The sequence below is a fragment of the Piliocolobus tephrosceles genome, chromosome 12, assembly GCF_002776525.5.
Source record: "Piliocolobus tephrosceles isolate RC106 chromosome 12, ASM277652v3, whole genome shotgun sequence".
Lineage (NCBI taxonomy): Eukaryota > Metazoa > Chordata > Mammalia > Primates > Cercopithecidae > Piliocolobus > Piliocolobus tephrosceles.
In genome coordinates, this window is record NC_045445.1 from 25,792,049 (window position 1) to 25,816,835 (window position 24,787).

The 24,787-nt window shown below is 38.5% G+C and overlaps 1 pseudogene; it reads right to left on the reverse strand.

Moving 5' to 3' along the window:
* Nucleotides 1-20,849: 20,849 nt before the first annotated feature.
* Nucleotides 20,850-22,986, reverse strand: LOC111531540 (annotated as a pseudogene).
* Between the last annotated feature and the right edge of the window lie 1,801 nt (nt 22,987-24,787).

Consider the following 24,787-nt stretch of genomic DNA (forward strand, 5'->3'; position numbering starts at 1 on the left):
TCCTTGGAGGACATGTCAATAGCCAAATAGATAGGTGGGGATTGGAGTTACTTTCTTTTCCTTGAGATTTTTTTGCCCTTCCTGATCCTGTATATTCAGAGGGCCTGTAATCCAGGTTTAATCTAAATAGATGGCAGTACTGCCAACAGATCCTAATTCCACATGAATATTCAATAGCACAACAGAGGGGCCTGGGGATGTTGCCTACTGGAGATGACCTTCAACCTAGCAAAACTGGACACTGACAATAGCCCTACATTTCACGTTATTTACTATTCATTGATTTAAGACAGAAAGGGCACTGTCAAAACGTTCATGCAACCCAGGATTAGTGAGGCTTTAATCCTTTCTCTGGCACTCTCATTTTACTGTTAATTAGATTAGTTATCAGCCCAGTTAGGCCTTGTGATAAAGGTTGGTTCCTTTTTCATGTAGAAAAAGACAGATTTAGAACCAAGCATAGGGCCCAAGAGCTGGAGAAAAACCAAATTAAAAAAAAATAAAAAAAGCTAGAGAGATCCTCTCTCCTTAATTCTAGCCTGGGTTCTCTAAAATCAGCTATCAGATGCTCTCAGGGACTTTTCCAGATAGGCCCCGTATGATGCAGTAGACTAGGAGAAGGTGTAGGAAATCCATTGTAAAGCTGAATGGCCTATTAGTTTCATAATGTTGTCAGGGAAGACTTTAGTGAAGGAAGACAATGCTAAGTAATTAAAGATTCATTCCATTTTGTTCCTGAACTCATTTCCCCAACTCCATATTCCCTTCATCTCAACTATAATGTACCCTGATCCATGATACTGAATTCTGATCCTCCTCTTTAACCATTGGCTCTCTAACCCTTACCTTCCACTGAATGTTCTCTTTTTGGTCCAATCATCACCTCCAAACTCTTAATTAGTCCCAATTTTCTAGCCCATTACCTCCCACTGTGGTTTGCCTCCATAATCACTGGGCTCTGTGGGCAGCCATTTTGATTATATGCTCACTAATACCCTGTGATTCCTTAGCACCCTGAAAACTCTGTCAAAATTTTTGCCTTGCTGATGCAAGCCCTGTGCAACTTCTTCTAACAAATCCATTTGCTTATCAGGTGCTAAGTGTTTCTAAGGAAAACTATAAAACTATGAAGATTTGATTCCTTATAACCATGACAGCTAATTTCAGCTCGACCTTCTAGGATGTTCATTTACATGTCTTTTCATTATTTGTTGGCTTTCTTTGCCATTCATTCATTCTTTGGACAAACTTTTATTTGCCAATTATTACAATTATTATACAATTAGTACAATTATTATACATCCCAACTATGGCCAAAGCACTGAGGATAAAATGGTGATGAAGATTGACAAGGTCTCTTCCCTCATGGACTTTATCATTTAGCGAAGGAAGGTGGAAAACAAACATGCTTTTAAAAAGGCAATTTCCTATTGAGATAAATTCCATGCAAAAGAGTGCATGCAAATGTTCTGAGATGAGAATAATCTCAAGGGGTTCAAAGGATAGAATGAAGGTCAGTGTAGGTGAGCCAGAAAGGGAGAGAAAGAGTGATAAGATGTGAGGTCACAGAGATAGGCAAGGGATCATGAAAAAGTCGCAGGATATTATTCCACCACTAATGGAAAGCATTTTGAAAGTTTTAAGCAGGGTACTCACAATATCTAGTTTATGCTTTGAAATGATCACTGTAGCTGCTGTGCAATGGATATAAGAGCCAATCATGGAAACAAAGCAACCAGTCAGTAAATTGATGAAAGATCCAGGTGAGGGATGATCATGGCTTGGACTAGGTTTGTAGCAGTAGAGATGGGGAAAACTCTACTGAGTTCCAGTGAGAAAGCTGAAGGCTAAATAATGAAGTGCTGTTCCCAGGGTCTAATGAAATGACAATGGTTACCTTTAGAAGTCATATTTGAATTGTCATTTTGCTTCATCTGAAGGAGAGAAATTGTGTTTTATCTTCTGCCCACCCCTCTATCCCACTTTGACTTTAGCTCTGGTGCAAGTGTTTAATAAAAAAGTCATCAGTATCTCTTTTCTCCTTAAGTACCCTCTCCCTGTCCCTTTCTCGTGCTTGTTCTTACTAAAGCTCTGCACATTTTTTTCTTCTTCTTCCCATCATTCAAACTCCCTTTGTCTTGCCTCCTCTATCCAGAGAGGTGACTCCAAGGTGAGAATGTCAGTGACCTTGCAAAACTGTAAGAGCAGGCTGTAGAGCAGGGTTAGGGGCTAAGAGTATCTCTGGAATCCCTCACAATAACCATGTGGGAGCAACGTTGCTACTAAACATAGGAATAATCTCAGTGGCTACTACTGAGCTAGGTTTCTGAGAATGTCTTTTTATCTATACTTTTATGGTCAGATATAGAAATGCCAAACTTCCTGAAAAAGGTTTTCAAAGGTACTAGCAGACCCCATCATGCTACTTCATATTTGCAGAGCACTGGAAACATTTGGAAGGAAATAGAAAATTGATTCTGATATGTGCATTTACTCTGGACTTATACCATCTCTTATTTAACAAGCTTAAAGCAGTGCCGATGTTAATGTTTTATTACCTTACTAATCTCAACATCACAGCTGTGAGGTCCAATCAGTAGTCAGATTTGTCATTTTCTAGATCAATCAATCATCATAGATATTTTCCAAAGCATGTACTACTTTGAGCAGCCATGGCCTAAGTTTTGGCCTAAAATATAGATGTGTGATTCATGATTCCTGTATCAGGGACACAAGCTGAATGTAGAAGAAACAATTCAGACAAGAGCAGCAATTAATCACATGCCAACCTGGATAATATAGACTCTAATTTTAGCATGAATTCTAAGATGGAAGCATCAATTTTTATATAATGTTGACCTGTAGACTTTTAGACCTGGGAAGAAACTTAGAGTCTTATCTACTCATTTCATAAATATCCAATATCTGATACGCAGAGAGATAAAGTAAACTAGCCATAGTCACAGAAAAGTCAGTGGTAGAGTCAGGACAGGGACCCAAGTTGTCTCTGATTTTAAACCCAGTGTTGTTTATGTTATAAAAAACTTCCCCATCAGTCATATTCTCAGTGTGCTTCTGTGTTGCTGCATTTTATTGACCATTTGACTGTGATGCTATTAATGCAAGAGGAACATCTGCAGCTTCTTTAGCCATTTAAGCACCTCAGGAATGGTTTATTATGGATATTCTAAATCTAGGGGCCAACATTGTGTGAAACAGTTCTCTGAGATAAATATTCAGCTGCTCTCAGCATCTATTAGTAATCTCCAGGCTCTGCTCTATGCTTATGTAATTAATCAACAAGGAATTGACTGTCAGCAACATTTCTGGGTAAGACTTAGAGCTGGACTGGAGAAAACTTTGCCAGGAAAGCTCAGTCTAATGGGGAAGATATACATGTTACTCATGACATGAGTCTTACTATAATAGCAATATAATACTTGATCTCAAAAAGTTTCTAGCTTGATTTAAGAAAAAGAAAAACCAGAAAACTTAAGCATATATAAAAAACACACACAGAGACACATATATCACAGTTACATACACATATATCAAGTTGTCACATATGTAGAGCAAAGAACTGCAATGAGTAAATCCATGAATTGGGGTTTTATATTGCTATTTTATTTTTTTCCATTTCTTTTTTTTTTTTTATTATACTTTAAGTTCTAGGGTACATGTACATAACGTGCAGGTTTGTTACATATGTATACATGTGCCATGTTGGTGTGCTGCACCCATCAACTCGTCAGCACCCATCAATTCATCATTTATATCAGGTATAACTCCCCAATGCAATCCCTCCCCCCTCCCCCCTCCCCATGATAGGCCCCAGTGTGTGATGTTCCCCTTCCCGAGTCCAAGTGAGCTCATTGTTCAGTTCCCACCTATGAGTGAGAACATGCGGTGTTTGGTTTTCTCTTCTTGTGATAATTTGCTAAGAATGATGGTTTCCAGCTGCATCCATGTCTCTACAAAGGACGCAAACTCATCCTTTTTTATGGCTGCATAGTATTCCATGGTGTATATGTGCCACATTTTCTTAATCCAGTCTGTCACTGATGGACATTTGGGTTGATTCCAAGTCTTTGCTATTGTGAATAGTGCCGCAATAAACATACGTGTGCATGTGTCTTTGTAGTAGAATAATTTATAATCCTTTGGGTACATACCCAGTAGTGGGATGGCTGGGTCATATGGTACATCTAGTTCTAGATCTTTGAGGAATTGCCATACTGTTTTCCATAATGGTTGAACTAGTTTACAATCCCACCAACAGTGTAAAAGTGTTCCTATTTCTCCACATCCTCTCCAACACCTGTTGTTTCCTGATTTTTTAATGATTGCCATTCTAACTGGTGTGAGATGGTATCTCATTGTGGTTTTGATTTGCATTTCTCTGATTATATTGCTATTTTAAAAAGTATTTCATGAACGCATTAACCGTGGTTAAATGAGGAGGCTAGATGCACTTGAGTTTCTCCTACATAATGCAGTCTGTATTGAACTTCAAATATTATTATTATCTGATGTGGACTTTGATGATTTTGATGATGACAGATTACTTCACTTACAACAAATGTTCAATTCACAGTAGTGGTGCAAATTGAATCTTATTATTGAATTTCCTCTGTATGGTATTATTATTTATTGTTTAACATTGGCACAAGGAGAAGACTGGGGCAAGTGGTAAAGAAACTGGTCTTTATTGAGTCCCTACTGTATACCATACACTTTGTGGAAATTATCCTTTAAACAATCTTGTGAGATGTGTATTATCTCAATATTAACAATGAGATAACTGAGGCTGAGACAGGATTGGAAATCAGATCTGACTCAGAACCCCATGCTTCTAACATATCACAGTATGTAGCCACATTGAAATATTCTATTTAAGTTCTGAACATTGAGAGTGGGGTGTGACCACTGGAGCTTTCCAAACACATTGGGAAAAAAAAATGGTTCAATTATTTTGAAAGCTATTTTGATATATGACAAGTATTACAAACAATGAGTAAAGTTTGAGGAGAGCAGTGTATTTAAGCTAAGTCAGGATTTGGTTTGAATGAACTTCTCCTACCTAGGTATTTGGTTATTTCTGATTAAAGAGTTAAATTTTTGCAGTGAAATTTTTGCCTGATTAGTAATCATCAGAGAGCGGGTTTTTGTTGTTGTTGTTTGTTTGTTTGTTTTTGCTGGATTTAAACCTCTTTGGTTGAGTGCATGTAATTACTGGACCTTTACTCAAACCAAAAGTTTGGATTAAGGTAAGAGTAAAGGAGGGGGGCACATAAAGTATATATGAACTGTGAACTAAGATTCAGAGAATTTCTGATTGGTTTCTAGAAATGAGAGTTCCAGACAAAGAGTTAAAATTTAGGTGTGTGGGGAGGGGGTACATTTTAGCTTTTATGAAAAGCAGCTATAGAGTGTTGACATATTCATCACAAATTCTCTTTTGGTAATGCAGTCTCTAGAGTAGTAATGTGAGAGACATCAAATCTCCATGAGCACTTGCATTATAACGTTTTAAATCTTTTCCTAATAGACGTCTTTTCAGTAAATCCTCACTTATCTGCCTTATTCTAGTAAACTAAAGTACAAAATTACCCTTTCAAAAAGTTCTGATGTTAAGGGAGTGATGAGACTAATCAAAGAGCAATGTTACTCTACACGCCTCCTTACAAGTGTCTAGTGGGGACATTGGCTTCTGACAGGACTTCTTTTTAATCATATTTTTTGTAGTAAGTAAATAATATTACTAGTTGAAATTCAAATATGTTTCATTAATAGTAATTTAACTAAGCTGCATTCCAGTAAAGTCCCAATTACACTAAATTTAATTAACTTGGACCCCTGGTTATACTGAATTATGGCTTGTTATTGCCTGTCTCTTCCTGAAGAAAAAATAAGTAAAAATGATGTCACATCAGGTATTTAGTAAAACAAAAATATCTCCATAGGACCCCCTCAATTCAATACAATTGCAACTATATCTCTTGGAATTATCTTCATAAGGTCCTGGGCAGTGAATAATTAAGAATGGTGTTCCTTTAAGAGCCTGAGGCAACAAGAAATTATTCAGTTTTATCATTTAGATTCTAGTTTCTAAAGCAGAGATGTATGCTGAAATATTATAGAAAGATTTTTTAACTAAAATAAAAGATAAAATTACAAAGGATTTTCACATGTATGACAGAATCTTAGAAGGCTAGAACAATGGACTGAAACTAACAATATAATATAATAAGTATAATAATATATAATAAGTATAATAATAAGTATAAAAATAATACAATAAGTATAATAAGGACTAATGAAAAGTTCTGTACTCAAGTCCTCCCTACCCCCACATCAAAAGGTCCAGGTGAGGAAACCAAGGTTTAAATTATTGCTTCCGAAAAAGCCCAAGGGTTTTAGTTGACTATAATGGCAAAACTAGTCAACACTATATTGCAACTAAAAAACTAATGCAATCTGAGAGTAAATTGTATATTTTCTAGATGGTTATAGTCCCAATATTCTCTGTGCTGATCAGTCACTTATATAACATGGTGGGGTTTTTTTTTTTTTTTTTTGAGGGGGAGGGAGCATTGTAGAATATTGACAAATGGCTGTGATAAGTAAAGATGACCAGAAGTTTTTAGTTTCTATAAGCAATGTTTAAAGGAACTGAAGGTATGAAAGCTTAGTTGAGGGTAGAGGGCTTAACAGCTGTTTTATAACTTACAACGTATTGACGTGTAGAAGACAACAGATTTATTTTGTGTAGCTTCAGAGGATCTCACTATAACCAATAGACTTTAAAAAATAGAAACATGTATGTGTTCTATGAGCTGATTCCTGCACTTTGTAGGGAGTTGTGTTAGATGACCTTGATCCCTTCAAGTTACAACAATCAAGCTTCTGAAATGTTTCCAGCTGATTGTTAATCCTTTCCTCATCTTCAGGCTCACAGTACAAAATTCATTTGGCTGAAAGAGAACAAAAATCACACCAAGTTAGCTTGATCTGTATTCCTTCACACAAAATATAGACATTTCTGCACTTTTCAGGTAACTGTGTTGCTTTGTCTTCATCTGTTTGATTTTTCTCTATATTTTTGTCTGTTGCTCTTTCCTTCTCCCATGATTTTTAAATCATTTTTTGAAGATGCTATTATTCAAACTCAGTGAGTCTTAAGTTACAATACGGTTATATAGTATTAAGACCATCTCCAGTGTTGTGGGCTATGAAAATATGTCTGTTTGAACTGTGGATTTTAAAATGTCTACTCCCCTTTCTTCTTGACTGAAAACTAAAGTTTAAAGTATTGGAAGGAGGAATGGTAACTTTTGGGTAGATTTTTAAGAAACTTAAAAATAAAACAATTCTCAGTCCTGAGAAAGGAATGGCTTATGAAAAAAGACCATTATTTGGCAGTTTTTAAAGCACTTGTAGCAGCAACGGTAGCAGCACATAGAGTCCTTCCCTGGGGTAAACATAGTAACCATAGCAAGTGGTTGCTTGACAGAAGGGCATTAGGCCATCCCATAATTTCTGTTAGCTCTGCCCTGCCCATTCCAAAAGCACTTCAGGCTAATAGTGTCTCAGCTTAATTGGTGGAAGAAATGTGTAGTCTACCACTATAAAAATAGATCAACCTTACTAAGCACATGAAAAAGATGTTCCCTGTCACTAGTCATCAGTTAAATGCAAATAAAAACCATAGTGAGATACCACTACACACCCACCAGAATGGCTAAAATTAAATAAACTGACAAGACCAAGTATTTTTGAGTATGTGAAGCAAGTGAGATTCTTGTACTTTGTTGGCAAAAATATAAAATATTGCAACTGCTTTGGAAAACTGTTAGGGGTTTCCTTCTGATGAAACATACACCTACCCTGTGACCCAGCATTTGACTCCTAGTAAATCTTCCCAGAAGAAATGAAAACATATATGCACAAAAAAATACTTGTATAAGAATGTTTAAAGCCACTTTATTTATAATACCCCCAAGATGGAAACAACTCAAATATCCCTCAACAGGAGAATTAAAAAGTTATGCTATGTTCTCAGCAAAAAGAATGAATTACTGATACATGCTACAGCAAACATCAATTTTATACATACATTGTTGAGTAAAAGAAATCAGTCGCAAAATGGTGCATACTGTATAACTTCATTTAAATACATCACAAGAATAGACAAAACTATGAAAATGGTGGTTATCTGGGCCAAGGGTTGTGATGAGGGGTTGACTAAATAGGAATACCAGGGGGACTTTCTTCTGAGATGATGGAAATATTACATATCTCAATTTGGGTGCTGGTTACAGGGATGTGCACCTTTGCCAAAACTCATTACATTGTACCCTTAATCATGTGCATTTCTCTATAGATAAATTTTACCTCGATAAAAACAAAAATTTAAAAAATAGGCCAATCATTAACAAATAAAACCTTTAATGTATAATCAAAGCAAGAATCATGTGCTCAGCTTTATATGGAGATGCAGCTTCAAGATAGTTGTCCTAGGTAAGTTCTCAACTGCATCACCTAAGCTCTTTCACCACATAGAAACACTGGAGTTTCCACTGGCTTGATTGCAGTGGAAATTAGCAGGAGGACATGCTCTTCAGAGGCCAAGAGATACCTGTATGGTCTGGATATTTGGCCATTGAAATATGCACCTATCTAAAAGAGATTCTAAGGAATAGAAGAAAGTCTCAAATGCAAATTTGATGAGTAGGGAGAGATCAAAGCCTTCCATGTGGATTTTCATGGAAGCCATTGGTTAGTAAAAAAGGATTATGGCTTTAGAACCAGACATGCCTCTTCAGGTACTCAGTCCTTCATCTGTGAAATGGAGCTCATACAAGCTCCAATAAGGAATTGAAGTAAGGGTTATCGATAATAGACATAAATCATCTAGTTCTGTGGAAAACAACCAGTTCAGTGACTTGTATGTGAGTAAACTGGAGCTAATACTAACATTCCATCACATTCTGCTATTGCCAGCAGAACAGCCCCTACACTCACATATTTCTGTCCCTGCTTATACTATCAATCCTCACGCAATGAAAACTCTCCTTTCCCATTCAGTGTACCAATATATACATATCCTTCAGGCTTTGACTCCTTTGAACTTAACAGAGAATTACTCTTCCCTGTTAAGCCTAGCAGATTCCCTGCAAAGACCTCTACCTCTCTCTGCTTGGGGCTAAAGATATCTGCCTTGCCTTATAGACAGGGAGTAGTGCAAATTAGATATACTTTGAAATTGAACAGACTTTGATTCAAATCCTGGTTCTTCCACTTAATAACTATGATTTTTGGAAGGTAACAGGCTCACTGAGGTTCAGTTTTCTCATCTATAAAGCGAAGAGAATAATAGTACCTACCTCACAAGAATAAATTATATAATATATGTATAAAGGGCTTAGTATGGTGCCTGGCTCATAGTAGATACCCACTAGGTGGCGCTTGGTATTATTAGGATCAAAGATATTAATCTGGTCTACCTGTAGGTGGACCCATTTGTTTGCCTTGTTCTCCTTTTAAAGGGATTATCTGTCTTCCTATTTTACTTTATTTTTGGTTGCCTTGTGCCCAGTTTGAACTAATCACTCCATATACACTCACACTATGCTACCCCTGAGCCCTTGACTTGTCCCAGCTTAGATATCATAGCTGATCTGTTCCTTCTTGTTTAAATTAACAGAATGATATATGCTTTTTCCTCTTGGTCAACCTATAGTCTCTTGACCTTGCCTCCTGGCACTCAGGTTCTAACCTTGTATCTATGTGCCATAAACCTAACATGAACCATCTAGAACTTGGCTCAGTGCCCTCACTTCTCTTGGCTTGCCTTGTCCTAGTTTCACCCTCAATTCAACACCAACATTTAAATATTATTTACTTTCCCTATGTTTTATATTTCTGATTATGTCCTATTAGGAAGTAAAGGTCATGCTCTTATGTATTTGTTGATCTTCTTAGTGGCAAGTAGACAGATGTTCACTCGACATCCATTTTCTGATCATACAGAAAAGACACTGCCAATGTACTGCACTGTACAATATGGTAGTCACTGCCATATCTGGCTACTAAAATTAAAATTAATTAAAATTAAATAATGTTATAGATTTGGTTGCTCAGTTACCCTACCCATATTTTAAGAGGTCAGTAGCCACATGTGGCTTAGGGGCTGCTACATAGGATAGCTCAAATATGACTAGGACATTATAAGATCTCTTTAATTATAGCAGCTGAAGTTTGCTGAGGAGAGAATGTGGAATGGCAGATAAATTTTATCTTTGGCCTTATAGTCCAAAGGGTACAAGTACAAAAAGTGGTTAAGGGCATGAACTTGAAAGCCAGGTAACCTGGGTTAAAATCACACCTCTGACATTTACTAGCTACATGACTTAGGGTAAGCTGCTTTTTTGTGTGTGCCTGTTTCTCTATGAGTAAAGTTTGGGTGATAGGAGTGCTTGACTTATAGGTAAATCTCATTAGAGGATTAGATGAGATTGCATATATAATTTAAAACAGTGCCTGGTACATCGTAAGTCCTATATATCTGTTTGTTGTCATTGTTATGACATAGGGAGATAGTGTTTTAGAAACTGAATTTTAGGGCAATTGTCCACCAGCAATGCAGTTTTTGTAAATTATGAGTAGCAGAAACAGTGGTTTAAGAGACACTGATTTGACGATAATTCGAATACCTGTGGTATGTTAGAGAAAAGAACCAAAAATCAGATTGCATGCTTCACACTTGGGATTGTGTCTAGTTTTCCTGCAGAGAGGAAGAAAATGGTATGTTGTATTTCCATGCTGAGTTTCAAATCCTGGGGAGATATCCTAAGTGAGTGTGGAACAAAACAAGAGAATCAGGAATGGTCAGAGGGGAGTATTAGGCTGGAAAATTAAATTGAAAAATAATCTCTGTAAAGACAGCAGTTGCAGCAAGTGGGGAAGACTCACTGAAGGAGATATTGAATAAACAAGCTGAATTGTAGTACAGGGGATGAACTTCGGATACTGTTAGATAATGAGAAGCTTAAAGAAACACATGAAAAGTACCTACAAAGAGGCATTTGAATCCCTTCCTTTTCTCCCTTTCAGGTTCATTGGTAGAGCACTACTCATAAAGAGAAGGGGCCCACCTCATGTTGTAATGAAGGTCAAAAAGTTTGGACCTGAAAATCTTTCTCTTGCTGGCCTAACTCTGGATTTGGATTCTTTACCATAGAATAATTTATTTGGATTAAAGTATTGAGTAAGTGTGCTACAAAAATATTTAAGTAACTCAAGCCCAATTTAGTCTAGTGGTTTTTTTTTGTTTGTTTGTTTTTTGTTTGTTTGTTTTTCTTTTTGTTTTTTTTTTTTTTGTTTTTTTTTTTTAGCTGGGCTGGACGACCTCCTGGGCAGACATGTTGCCCTTGGTTCCCTTCCTCACCTCAAGTCTATCTATTCTACCATTCCCTACCCCAACAAAAACTCATCTGACTAATTTAGTCATTTTCTTATAGTTCTAAGTGGTGATGGGCCAGACTGATAAAAATGCAGATGAACTATGCTCAGAAAGAAAATCAAATAATATATTTGGATACCCTGGTGTGGCCACAAGTAGTATAGAGTCACTTACTGTAAAATTACTTTCACTGAATATTTGAAAATACTCAGTTACAGCAAACAGTCTCTGTAAAGATATGGAGAAAAGCAAGAGAGCAGTATGTATTTAGTGAAATGTAATTAAATTGTTATGATTCAGGCATAGAAAGTGGCAAGAAGGTTAGATATTGTCAAAAGTGATAAAGTGACACTACAGAGGAAGCCAGGGGCTGAAACATGAAAAGCAAAGCATGTTGTATCGTATTTAGAACAGAGTTGGAAACACAATAAATGTTGGGTAAATAAATGAGAATTGGGTGGTTGTGATAAGGATTCTGGATTTCATATTGTTGGTAGCAAATGATTAGTGGTGAGTTGGAGAGAAAGATAACATTTTAAGAGATAACTAGGAGGGAATATTGGTAAGATTTGCTTGTGTTGAAGGGATGAGAAAAATGGAGGAATTAAGAATGACTCCCACATTTCTGACGTAAACAATTGTGCAGAGAGTGGTGCCATTCACTGGGAGCACTGGAAGAGGAGTATATTTGAGGTGATGGTAGATGATAAGTCTAGTTTGAGAAGTGTTGACTATGAGTTACCTGTGCATTATCTAAGTGGAAAATTTCAGGAGAAAGCCAGATAATGAATCTAGAGCTCAGGAAACATCATGGGGCAGAAGATATCAACTTGGAAAATGACTAGCAATAGGCAGAAGAGTAGATGATATTTCCCAGGATGATTTTAAGAAAAAGAACCAAAGAATAAACCTAGAATATATCAATATTTAAGTGGCGGATGAAGTAAAATGAGCCAGTGAAGGAGAATGAAGAGAAACAATATTAAAAATGTGATGAGAGCCAAGAAAAAAAATGATGTTACAAACATTACCAGAAGAATTACAAACACTTGGTAGTCAGTGGAAATATAAATAGTCAATGGCACACAGAAATCAAAGATTTTGCATTTAGAGGTAATTGCTGAGTTTAGTGAGATAATTTCAATAGCAAGAATATTTCAGTAGCTAGATTATACTGAGTTAAGATAGGAAAAGTAGAGCCAGTGAATGTAGATTACTCATTGAAGATGCTAATCTATAAAGAGGTGAAGAAGGGAATAATAGCTAGAGGGAGATAGAAAATTGAGAATGTGGTACCTTTTTTGTTTTTTGACTTAAAAAAAATATATATAGAAGACTTGAACATGTTTGACTGAGGGAAGGAGTCTGTTGCTTGGGGGAAGTTTAGAAAATGAGGTTGTGACATCCCTTCCTTTAAGGAAAGGACATAGAAATGAAATTTTGACTGAGGTCACAAAAGCTACAGCACTATTGGAGTGAGTCGTGCCTGAAAATCTCATCTGGTGCATGAGTGATCATTAATTACCTCATGTATTGAGCATTAATGAGAAGGCGGTGGTGATCATTAATTAGGAGATGTTTGCAAGGTGAGAAAAAAGTGTTCACTCTTGAAAAATTCAATGGATGACATTAAAGGACAGTGACTCCTAACAGAATTAAAGAGGGGGGATTAATGACATGAAAACTTGCATTAAAAGATGTCATGAAATGGCAGCCAGGCAGGTGGAAGAGATCAGAAAACTCCCATTTTGAAGTGGCCACTAAATCTGTGTCTAAACAAGCAAAGGGAAGTGGAAAGTTGAAGTAATTGTTTCAACATCTCAAGGTCTCTAACCCCATTATGGATAAAGATAAATGTATAAGAACAGTTAGGACTTCCCAAAGGCATACGAGGCTCAAGGTTCATTTCTGGAGTTTGTGAAGCCTAGGAAGAATCACAGCACTATCTACCTATCCTATATTACTGATCTCCCTCTCCCAGTTTATACAAAAGGAACCAGATTGTAAAGAGCACTAAATAAAACGTAAAAGGAAAACAAAATGAAATCTTTATAAAGGCCATTCCTGTGGGTGTAGCTCCAGAGAGTTGGAGCAGTCCCTTCACTTTACTTGGATGATGAGTTTTTGTTGTTGTCTCGCTCTGTCATCCAGGCTGGAGTGCAGTGGCGCGATCTCGGCTCATTGCAACCTCTGCCTCCCAGGTTCAAGCAATTCTTCTACCTCAGCCTCCCGAGTAGCTGGGACCACAGGGGCCCACCACCATGCCCCACTAATTTTTTGTATTTTTTTAGTAAAGATGGGGTTTCACCGTTTTAGCCAGGATGGTCTTGATCTCCTGACCTCTTCATCTGCCTGCCTCGGCCTCCCAAAGGGCTGGAATAACAGACATGAGCCACTGTGTTGGGGCCGGATTATGAGCTTTAAAAGCCCACTTTATGTCTGTGAGCTTCTGACTTGGTTTTCTTTATTTTAGCATAAGGTGGAATCTATCTTCTCCCCTAAGCTATATCACTAAGGTATATCTTCCCTAAGTTATACCCCTTTTTCCTTGGAGTGTGACTTACCTGATATTTTGGATATCGAGGGAACATAATTAAAGATCATATAATGCCCATTTAGAATCAGACAGGTGAATCTTCAAGGCTTGCTGCTTTAGGTAGCTTTTTCAGCAGTTCCTTCTAGAACTGGAGGAGGTCAATTCATATTTTTAGTTTATTCATTCGTTCAGTAAATATTTATTAAGAAGTAGCTATGTTCCAGTTCCAGGCACCATGTTAGGCATAAGGGATACAGTAGTGAACAAGACTGGCAAAACCCTTAGGAGGCCATATACTACTGGAAATTTTGGCTTCAGAGGTTTCTTATGTCTTCACCCCCTAGCCCAGCATCTGATATTGCTACACCCTATTTTGGACAGAGAACCTGACCACTTTGCCCTGCCCTGTGACTTTCCTTCATACTGACCCACTCAGCCTTTTTGGTCACTGGCTTGCCTCATCCTGGCATTTAAGCCTCCTAGGTCCCAGACATGGGCCTTGAGACATGGGGCACTTTGCTACTGCTACTTTGCAGACCTGCAGGAGGCACTAGTACAAGGAAGTTATTTTGTATCAACCTTGGTTGTGCAGACTGCATTTCCAAATTTGGCAAAGAAAACAAAGAATTAGGAAATTCAAGAAAATACAGGCCCATATGCTAGCTGTTGGCTCCATTGCCCTTGGTAAAATTTGAGACACTGTACAAGTGAATGCAGTCTATCCTTTGCAACTTCGTTTGCACAATAAAGGAGTTGAACTAGATAAGTGGTTCTCATTATATTCAATTATGAAGAACCCTTATTATTATCAAAGAGTTTTACATCTATGATAATGTGTGCTTAATGTATCTGTGAGTTGAGTACCTACTTAAAAATAGTAAGACTATAAAATTAATATATTTAATAATTACATCATCTGCATGGTTTGAAAAGCATAATACTTTGTTCATTCATTCAGTTATTTATTTACCCATTATTTACTAGCATCTAAGATGTGGCAGGAGACTTGCTAAGTGGTAGGGATATAAAGATGAATGAGCCGGGCCGGGCGTGGTGGCTCACGCCTGTAATCCCAGCACTTTGGGAGGCCAAGGCGGGAGGATTACCTGAGGTCGGGAGTTCAAGATCAGCCTGACCAACATGGAGAAATCCCATCTCTACTAAAAATACAAAATTAACCGGGTGTGGTGGCACTTGCCTGTAATCCCACCTACTAGGGAGGCTGAGGCAGGAGAATCGCTTGAACCCGGGAGGCAGAGATTGCAGTGAGCCGAGATTGCGCCATTGCACTCCAGCATAGGCAACAAGAGAAAAACTCCATCTCAAAAAAAAAGAAAGAAAGAAAAGAAAAAAGAAAAAAAAAGATGAATGAACCAATGTCTCTGTTTAAGACTCATGGCCTATAGAGGAGACAAGAAAGCTATCAGATCATTGTAGGGTGATAGGTATTATGGCAGGGGAAGTGCAAGGTGCTCTGGCAGCTAAGAGGCGAAACACTTAATGCAGACTGGGGTTATTGGAGAGGGCTTTCCATTGGAGGTCATTTCTTAGCTAAGGCCCAAAGCATTAGGAAGGGTTAACCAGAAAAGAGTGGGATAAAGGCATTTCAGGCTGAGGAGACAGCAAGTCATGTTATTTATCATGACTACAAATGACCCTGGTGCATACAGATTCCTGTGACAGCACCCTACCTCAGGGTCTTTAATACATAATATGGGAAATGCTAGACTAAATATATATTAAGATTCTCCCTATTTCTTATAATTGATGATTGATCTATGGCCATTTGGAAAATGTAAAAAAAAAAAAAAAACAATGCAAGCAAACCAAAGGAACACAACCAATAATTCCAGACAATGACATTTCCTTTGCTTGATTTAATTATGGGGACTTTGAGACCTCCATCTGCCTAGGTCCTCTCAAAAGTGTCCCCACTTATGTTGTTGTGGGTGTGGTGAAAAGGGAATGCTTATATACTGCTGGTGGGAATGTAAATTCGTATGGAAATTTGTTAAAAAACTGAAAATAGAGGACGGGTGCTGTGGCTCACACCTGGAATCCCAGCATATTGGGAGACCAAGGCAGGTGGATCACCTGAGGTCAGGAGTTCAAGACCAGCCTGGCCAACATGGCAAAACCCCATCTTTACTAAAAATATAAAAATTAGCTGGGCATGGTGGTGGGCACCTGTAATCCCGGCTACTTGGGAGGCTGAGGCAGGAGAATCGCTTGAACACAGGAGGCAGAAGTTGTAGTGAGCCGAGATCATGCCACTGCACTCCAGCCTGGGTGACAGAGTGAGACTCCATCTCAAAAACAAAAAGAGACCACTAAAAATAGATCCACTATTTGATCTAGCAATCCTACTACTGATTATCTACCCAAAGGAAAAGTAGTCATTATATCTAAAAGACACCTGCACGTGCATGTTATACTGCAGCACAATTGCAAAAATATGGAATCAACATAAATGCCTATTCACTAATGAGTGCATAAAGAAAATGTGGCATATATACACTGTGGACTACTACTCAGCCATAAGAAGAACAAAATAATGTATTTTGAAGCAACTTGGATATAGTTGGAGGCCATTATTCTAAGTGAAGTAACTCAGGAATGAAAAACTAAATACTGTATTTTCTCACTTACATGTATTAGCTAAGCTATGGGTATGCAAAGGTACACAGAGTGGTATAATGGACTATGGAGACTCAGAAAGAGGATGGTAGGAGGGGGAACAAGGGATAAAAATGTAAATATTGGGTGCAATGTACACTACTCTAGTGACAAGTGCACCAAAATCTCAGACTTTACCACTATATAATTCATCCATGTAACCAAAAACCTCTTGTACTCCAAAAGCTATTGAAATAACAAAATTAAAACAGAACAAAAAAATGTGTTCCGACTTCATAAGAATTTTAAAAGGTGCTCTAAATTTGTCGTTGTGGTATTTTTCCGCTCATATCCACCTTGACTCTGAGTGATGACTCTGTGCTTTACAGCTGACAAAAGACTGAAACCTTTGAACAGTACTGGCTATATAATTTGTGGGACACATTACAAAAAGAAAATATGAACCCATTGTTAAAAATTATTATGAATTTCAAGGTGGAGACCACAGAACATTAAAACGTTCATTGTTCCTTGTAAATTCTGGATATTAGACCTTTGTCAGATGGGTAGATTGCAAATATTTTCTCCCATTCTGTAGGTTGCCTGTTCATTCTGATGATAGTTTCTTTTGCTGTGCAGAAGCTCTTTAGTTTAATTAGATCCCATTTGTCAATTTTGACTTTTGTTGCCATTGCTTTTGGTTTTATAGTCATGAAGTCTTTGCCCATGCCTATGTCCTGAATGGTATTGCCTTGATTTTCTTCTAGGGTTTTTATGTAAATGTATATTAGTTCAACCATTGTAGAAGACTTTATGATGATTCTTCAAGGATCAAGAACCAGAAATACCATTTAACCCAGCAATCCCATTACTGGGTATATAACTAAAGGAATATAAATCATTCTACTATAAAGACACATGCACACGTATGTTTACCGCAGCACTATTTACAATAGCAAAGACATAGAACCAACCCAAATGCCCATCAGTGATAGACTGGATAAATAAACTGTGGTACATATACACCATGGAATACTATACAGCCATAAGAAGGAATGAGATCATGTCCTTTGCAGGAACATGGATGAAACTAGAAGCCATCATCCTCAGCAAACTAACACAGGAACAGAAAACCAAACACCACATGTTCTCACTCATAAGTGGGAATTGAACAATGAGAACACATGGACACAGAGAAGGGAAAAACACACACCAGGGCCTTTTGGGGGGTGGGGGGGTAAGGGGAGGAAACTTAGAGGATGGGTCAATAGGTACAGCAAACCACCATGGCACACGTATACCTATGTAACAAAACTACATGTTCTGCACATGTATTTTATCATTTTTTTAGAATAAATTTTAAAAAGAGAGAAAAAACCATTCCTAGGGACCCTGTTAAGGGTGGATCCCTGTGCAGCTGCACATGTTGCACACCCATGAAGCCAACCCTTCCTTTCAGAACACTTTACTGACAGTTTGGGGATCATGGAAGGGAAATACAACATTGAGGATACTTTATCGTCACCACTAGTAGTATATGTGGCTACTCTTAGAGCCCATAGGGACAAATCCATAATGAGGATTTCATAAAATGCATTTCTCTGCCTACCTCTTGGTTTGCTTCTCTGTGGCCTGGAGCTAGCTAACTGCTACTCCCTGCCCCTCCCAACAAATTGTGTGAGTATATTTACACAGTAGGTTCCAGATCAAGCTCCAGCTCCTTTCATGCCCTGAGAGAGGGAAAGCTTTTCCTTACTCCTGTAAATTAAAAATAAACTCCTAAGCCTTCCTTCAGACTAGAAGAAACCCCTCTTGGCCGAGGGGATTACATAAAAACCTAAAAATCGAATTCCCAACCACAATGGGATGGGAGGTTGGACATAACCCCTTGCTTTTGTGGTTTAGATACAACTGACCAGCATTAATGTTAACATAAAGACTATAAGACTGAAAGAACAGACTCTTTGTGGCAATAAGATAATAAATTATAAACAGGACTTAGAGCCATGCCAGGCAAAGGTTAAGTTACACACCCCTACAGTTAAAGAATAAACTATGTCCTAACTGCCATAAGGCTTTTCTTTTTTCTCTAGCAGCTAAACAAGCAATGGCGTCAAGATAAGCAATAGTAAACCAATTACAACTCATCCAGTTCACAGACACTGACTAACTGAACTCTTGTTCCACCAGCCATAACCACAACTTGAATTGGATTAATTGGACAACAGATTGATTTCAGTGACTTTATCTTGATAAGAAGACCACTGACCATGGACTGGTTCTGGCTGTGCACTTGAGTGCCTTTGTATCCTGAAAACACCTTTTGATATATACGGCCTAATTAGAATACATTTAAATGTTAAGTCTCCACTCCAAGGTGAACATAGACCATATATTACGTGCATGTTTGTTCAATATGCATGTGTCAGGACTACTTTCATGATTTTTTGTTAGCTCCTCCTGTAACCTGTTGAATACATATACTTAGCCAACCTCTTCAGCATAAAGCTCCTACTCTAACCCCTCTTCCTTTGAAATGTCTGTCTTTGGTCTTTGCCAGAGGCACACTCCCCAGACTGTGGGATGGCCACCTTGCAGGCTGTCATCCTTTACAAGAAATAAAATCTTCTTTTCTAAATTTATAAATTGTGTGTTTTAAAGTTAACACTTCCAAATGAGGACCGATTCCCATGTTCTTATTTTTATACCCAAGCCCTGTCATGTTTAAGGATTATTGCTAATGAGAATGTCAACCCGTCTGAGACAACAACTTCCACACCCTCTACCTTGTAGCCTTATTGAATTGTACTCTTTAACCCTAAAGGTAGTAACATCAGAAAGTGATTTATTCAGCAGTAGTGTAGTTTTCAAAGTTTGAGTCATTTGGTTTCAAATTAAAAAGTACATTGTAAAGAACACTATCATGCTAGTCAAATTTAAACCATGTAAACCTATTGTGGTTTGCCTTTGTAAGAAAGTAATACAGCAGATATAGATCATACCTTTGTATCTTTTTGTAGTTCTCTAGGTCTCAGCTAAAACTATCCAGTGAGAAATTGCTAAAAACTCCCACAACTTCAAGTGAATAAGCGACAGTCCAAGCACAGTGTAGTCTAAATTCATAGAAAGCCATCACTCCACCACTCCAAAGCAATAAAGTCTGCAGATAGAGCCCTGACTCAATCATATACAGCAATTTACATTACCAAAGAGAACAGTTATTTTGGGGACTAAAATATCTATATTCAGAGTACTATATAGTTTCCTCCAAGAATAATAGATTTTTTTAAAAAAATTTATGTAACAAGGGCCATTCAAGGCACTTTCTCCAAAACTGAAGAACAGGTTGCCCCAAAGGTGATTCAAGTTCTTACCACTTGAAAGAAAGAAAATGTCTTGCAGTATTTACATGACAGTTTTTCCCTCTTGTGTCCATCAAGGTTTCTAAGATCATAAAGCCAATCTACAGTCAGCGTAAGGGTATCCTATTTCAAGAAGAAAAAGAAATAAATGTTACTCATAATTCTGACATCACTAAAAACTTGTGCAGTGTGTTTTTCTAGCCTTGTGTCTTTTAAAAATATATATTTTTAATTGCACATGAAAATCACAAATACATTCTAGGCATGAATGTTTAATAAAGAATAGAAAAATAAAAGTCCCTTTTGACCCCACCTGCCTCACTTCTACTCCTTTATCCTAGAGATAGAGATGACCATTGAAAAGAAGATGGTTTGCATCCTCACTGATCTTATTTTATACATTTACCTGTATAGGTGAATATATGCACACATGTAACTAGGAAAACACCTAGAATATGAATTCTAGGTCAGAGGAGATATATATATATGTGTGTGTGTGTGTGTGTGTGTGTGTGTATCCAATGATCTCTGAACTTTTTTTTTAATTTTACTTTAAGTTTTGGGATACATGTGCTGAACATGCAGGTTTGTTACATAGGTACACATGTGCCATGGTGGTTTGCTGCACCCATCAACCCATCATCTAGGTTTTAAGCCCCTGATTCATTAGGTATTTGTCCTAATGCTCTCCCACCCCTTTTCCCTCACCCCCCAACAGTTCCCAATGTGTGGTGTCCCCCTCCCTGTGTCCATGTGTTCTCATTGTTCAACTCCCACTTATGAGTGAGAACATGCGGTGTTTGGTATTCTGATCCTGTGATAGTTTGCTGATGGTGTCCTGCTCCCCAAAGGGCACCCTGCTTCTACTGGTTCAGTGTCTCAGAACTTTGGTGTCGTTGGTCTCAGACACCACTTTGCGGTTCACTATCCTGCAGGTGGTGGTCTTTTGGATGGTTTGCATGAAGTTGCTGCTGTATAGGGCATCACCAAGATTGAAGTCCTTCCTGTCTTCCCCCAGGTGGTGGTAGGTGGTGATCTCAGCCTCCAGCTTGACCTTGATGTCCAGCAGGGCCTCATACTCCTTGGCCTGGTGCTGTCCCTCTGCCCATGTCTGTGCTAGCTCAGACTCCAGGTGCAGCAGGACCCCATTGAGTTGCTTCATCTGCCTGCTGTAGTAGGCCTCTGCTTCCCTCAGACTGTTCTCCAAGCTGGCCTGCAGATTTCTCATCTAGTCCAGGTCAATTTCCAAGGACTGGACTGTATGTCTGAGCTCTGTAAGTATCATCTCAGCAACTCTGATCTCAGCAGCCTGCGTGGTGACCACTGTGGTGCTCTCCTCAGTCTGCTGGGACCCGTACATGTCCAGATCCTCTGGGTTCTTCTGAGCCAGCTCGTCGTATTGGGTGTCTGTCGATCTTACAGAGGTCCTGAGATTTGGGGGCATCTAACTCCATGGTCAACCCATAACTGGCAATCTGGGTTTTTAGGCCTTTTACTTCCCCTTCATGGTTCTTCTTCACAAAGAGCAGCTCCACCTTGAGAGCCTTGATCGCTGTCTCCAGCTGCAGCCAAGTGACATTGGTATCATCAGTGACCTTGTGGAGCCCATGGATGTCGCTCTCCACAGACTGGCGCATGGCCAGCTCTATGTCATACTTGACTCTAAAGTCATCAGCAGCAAGATAGGCATTGTCAATATGCAGAATGATGCAGGCACTGGTCCACAGAATTTGCAAAGATCTGGGCCCTCAGGTCCTCCAGGGTCTTGACGTAATGTCCCCAGTCTGTGACCTAGGATCTCTTCTCCAGGTGATCCCGGATTTTGCTCTCCTGCTTCTGATTCTCTGACTCCAGGCCCCTCACTCTGTCCAGGTAGGAGGCCAGGCAGTTGTTCAGGCCTTGCATGGTCTCCCTTTCATTGTGGATGCCCCCCATTCCTACCAGACCCCTGGCCAGGCAACTAGACTGCAAGTCGCCCCAGAAGCTGGTGGAGTGGAACACGGAGATCTGGGAACCCAAGGCCCCAGCATCTGCATAGACACTGGTTGTGCTTCTGACCAGCAGGGTGCCACAGCTAGGCAGCTGGACTGAGCCCAGGGACTGGTAATTGATGGAGAAGGTGGTGGAGTGAGTGGCGAAGCTCACCCTGTCTGGGGAGGAGAGCCAGAGGAGAGGACTCAGGTCTTGCTGACCCAGAGGATATATTTTTAATGGTCATAAACACAGCCAAATTTTCTTCAAAAACACCATGACCAATTTGAAGTACGTTGTTTGAAAGTGTCCATTGCTCTGCATCATTACTAATATTGGACATTATTATTTTACATTTTTCCAATCTATTTTCTACTCTCCCCATTAATACTCTAATAGCTTTTGATATAACATAACTGCTTTTGATATCTGGTGGAGCATGTCCTCCTTTTGTATGCTTTCTCACTTGTAAGATGAGACTAATAGTGGTATCCTCTTCATAAGGCTGTTACAAAATTTAGAAAAGTAAGCAGGAGTCAGATCATGTGCTGCCTGACAGGGTTTGGTAAGGAGTTTGGATTTTATTCTGAGTGAGACAGGAATTCAAGGAAGGGTTTTAAGCATGAGAATGGTGTGATTTGCTATATGATTTAAAAGATGGCTCTGACTAAGAATTTTGATGCTGATAAAGTTCAAAAGAGGCCCCACATATTGGTTTGCTGCCCCCTCTCTCAGACTCTTTATACAGTGAAATCTCTGCTGGGGTTATCACAAAGAGAAATGGCAGGGAGTAAAGTTGGGTGATTTAACAAATAAAAATACAGGATGCCCAGTTACATTTGAATTTCAGATAAATAGTGATTTTTTAAAGTATAAATTCTCCCAAATAATACATGTGGCACACTTTAAATAAAAAGCAATTGTTCACCAGAAATTCAAATTTGACTGGGCACTCTGTGTTTTACCTGGCAAGTGGTTATTATATAAACTCTCGTGGTAGATTTTTTCTTCTTCATTTTAAGCACAGATTCCATCATCTCTTCCTATTCTGAATTATTATGGACTTTTCTCTCTTTCTCAGTATACTCCTTGAAGGCAAGGCTCATATCTAATTCATTCACTGCTTTGCTGAACACAATGCCTGAATGCAGTAGTTACTCAGTAAATGTTTGTTGAGTAAAAATTAAGACCTTTAGAAATAAGAGGCAAGGATGACTTGAATAGCCAGTATTTCAGTTTCCCTTCTGTATTTCAGTGTCAGAGTAATCTGCAAAGAGTCTACTGAGAGATGATTTTAATTAGGGCATTTGGCAATCTATAGAACTTGGGATATTAAGAGGAACTGGTCCCCATTGATTAAACTTCCAGCAGGAGGATGATACCTATTAGCTTAAGAGCTCTATTAGTGAGGCTTCTCAGGCTGTGTGGGCTATTCCCTTCTCTGCAGCAGCACCATTTACTCCCTGGTTGTCTCATTCTACTTTGCTTTTATTTCCAGAGGGAGACAAAAACAAGTCTTTTGAGTATTGGACATCCAGCCTCTCAGTTCTTCACAGTTATTTGTCCAAACAGTTTCTCCCAGAAGAGTAAAAGGAAACTTGCTGGAATCCGATTTTGTGTGTGTGAGGTATTAAATTATTTGCCAGTAGATTTTTTTCTTTTTTTAAAGAAAGAATTTCTGGGTCTTTACCCTATTTTTTAAAAATCTTTTATTTTTACTTGACATGTAATAATTGTACATATTTATGGGATACAGAGTAATGTTTCCACATGTGCACACAATGTATCATTCATGGCAACATAGATTAACCTGGAGGACATTATGTAAAGTGAAATAACCCAAGCACAGAAAGATAAATAGCACATGTTCTCGCTCATCTGTGGGAGCTAAGAAACAATTTTGAGCTCATGGAAGTAGAAAGTAGAACTGTGAATATTAGAGAATGGGAACGGTAGAGAGGAGATGAGGATGGGGAGAGGTTTCTTATCAATGGTTTTACTGTTCAAGTGGAGTAAAAAAAGTGAATTCTAATAACCGTGGCTGAACTATATTGGGAGGGAGCAAAATGAAAGTGATTTTTCCCCCCAGGAAAAGCAGTTAATGCTAAATTTCTTGCCTTTAAACCTGATGTCAGGGAGGAATATGGCTGGAATATGGGTTTGTTACCTGCCATTCTCATGCGTTGTAACATGTATGATACCTGATGCCCGAGGAGGGTAATGTTGAGGGGGAAAGAAAATCAAAGCTTCAGGTCAAGTAAGAAGGGGTGAGTATTTATGGGTCAATTGTCTGTGTGTGTGCATGTGCGTGCATGTGTGTGTGTGTGTGTGCGTGTACCAGCATCAGCAATAGCCAGAGTTTCATCTTCATATCCTCAGTTCCTCCATGAATTTTGGAATGTGCCCTTTAAAATTGGATGTCTCTCTTTGGGATGAGCAGCTTGTACTTAATTTGAGACTGCCAGTAGCTAAATGTATCATCAAAACTGGGGTGCCTGATGTTTGAGCTGATGTCTTGACACACATGTGCAGAAGGCATTCTATCTTTATTTTATGGAAATCACCAATCACTCTGGTTATTTTGGTCCTTATGTATTTTTAGATTTCTACATTGGTATCACCTTGGTCTTCCTGGTTTAGTTTTCCTCTATTTTTATTTCTTGGATTGTTGGTAGCATCTTAAAAAAGAGGAAGATCCTTATTTGAAATAGTACTGACTAAATACTGTGCAGTGTACTTTGAGTTTGGGTCCTGAATTTTCACAGCTAGTGACGCAGATAGATAGAGAGTTCTGTTTATGGTTTGTGGGAAACTGCTGAAAGACCCTGAATTGCCCAC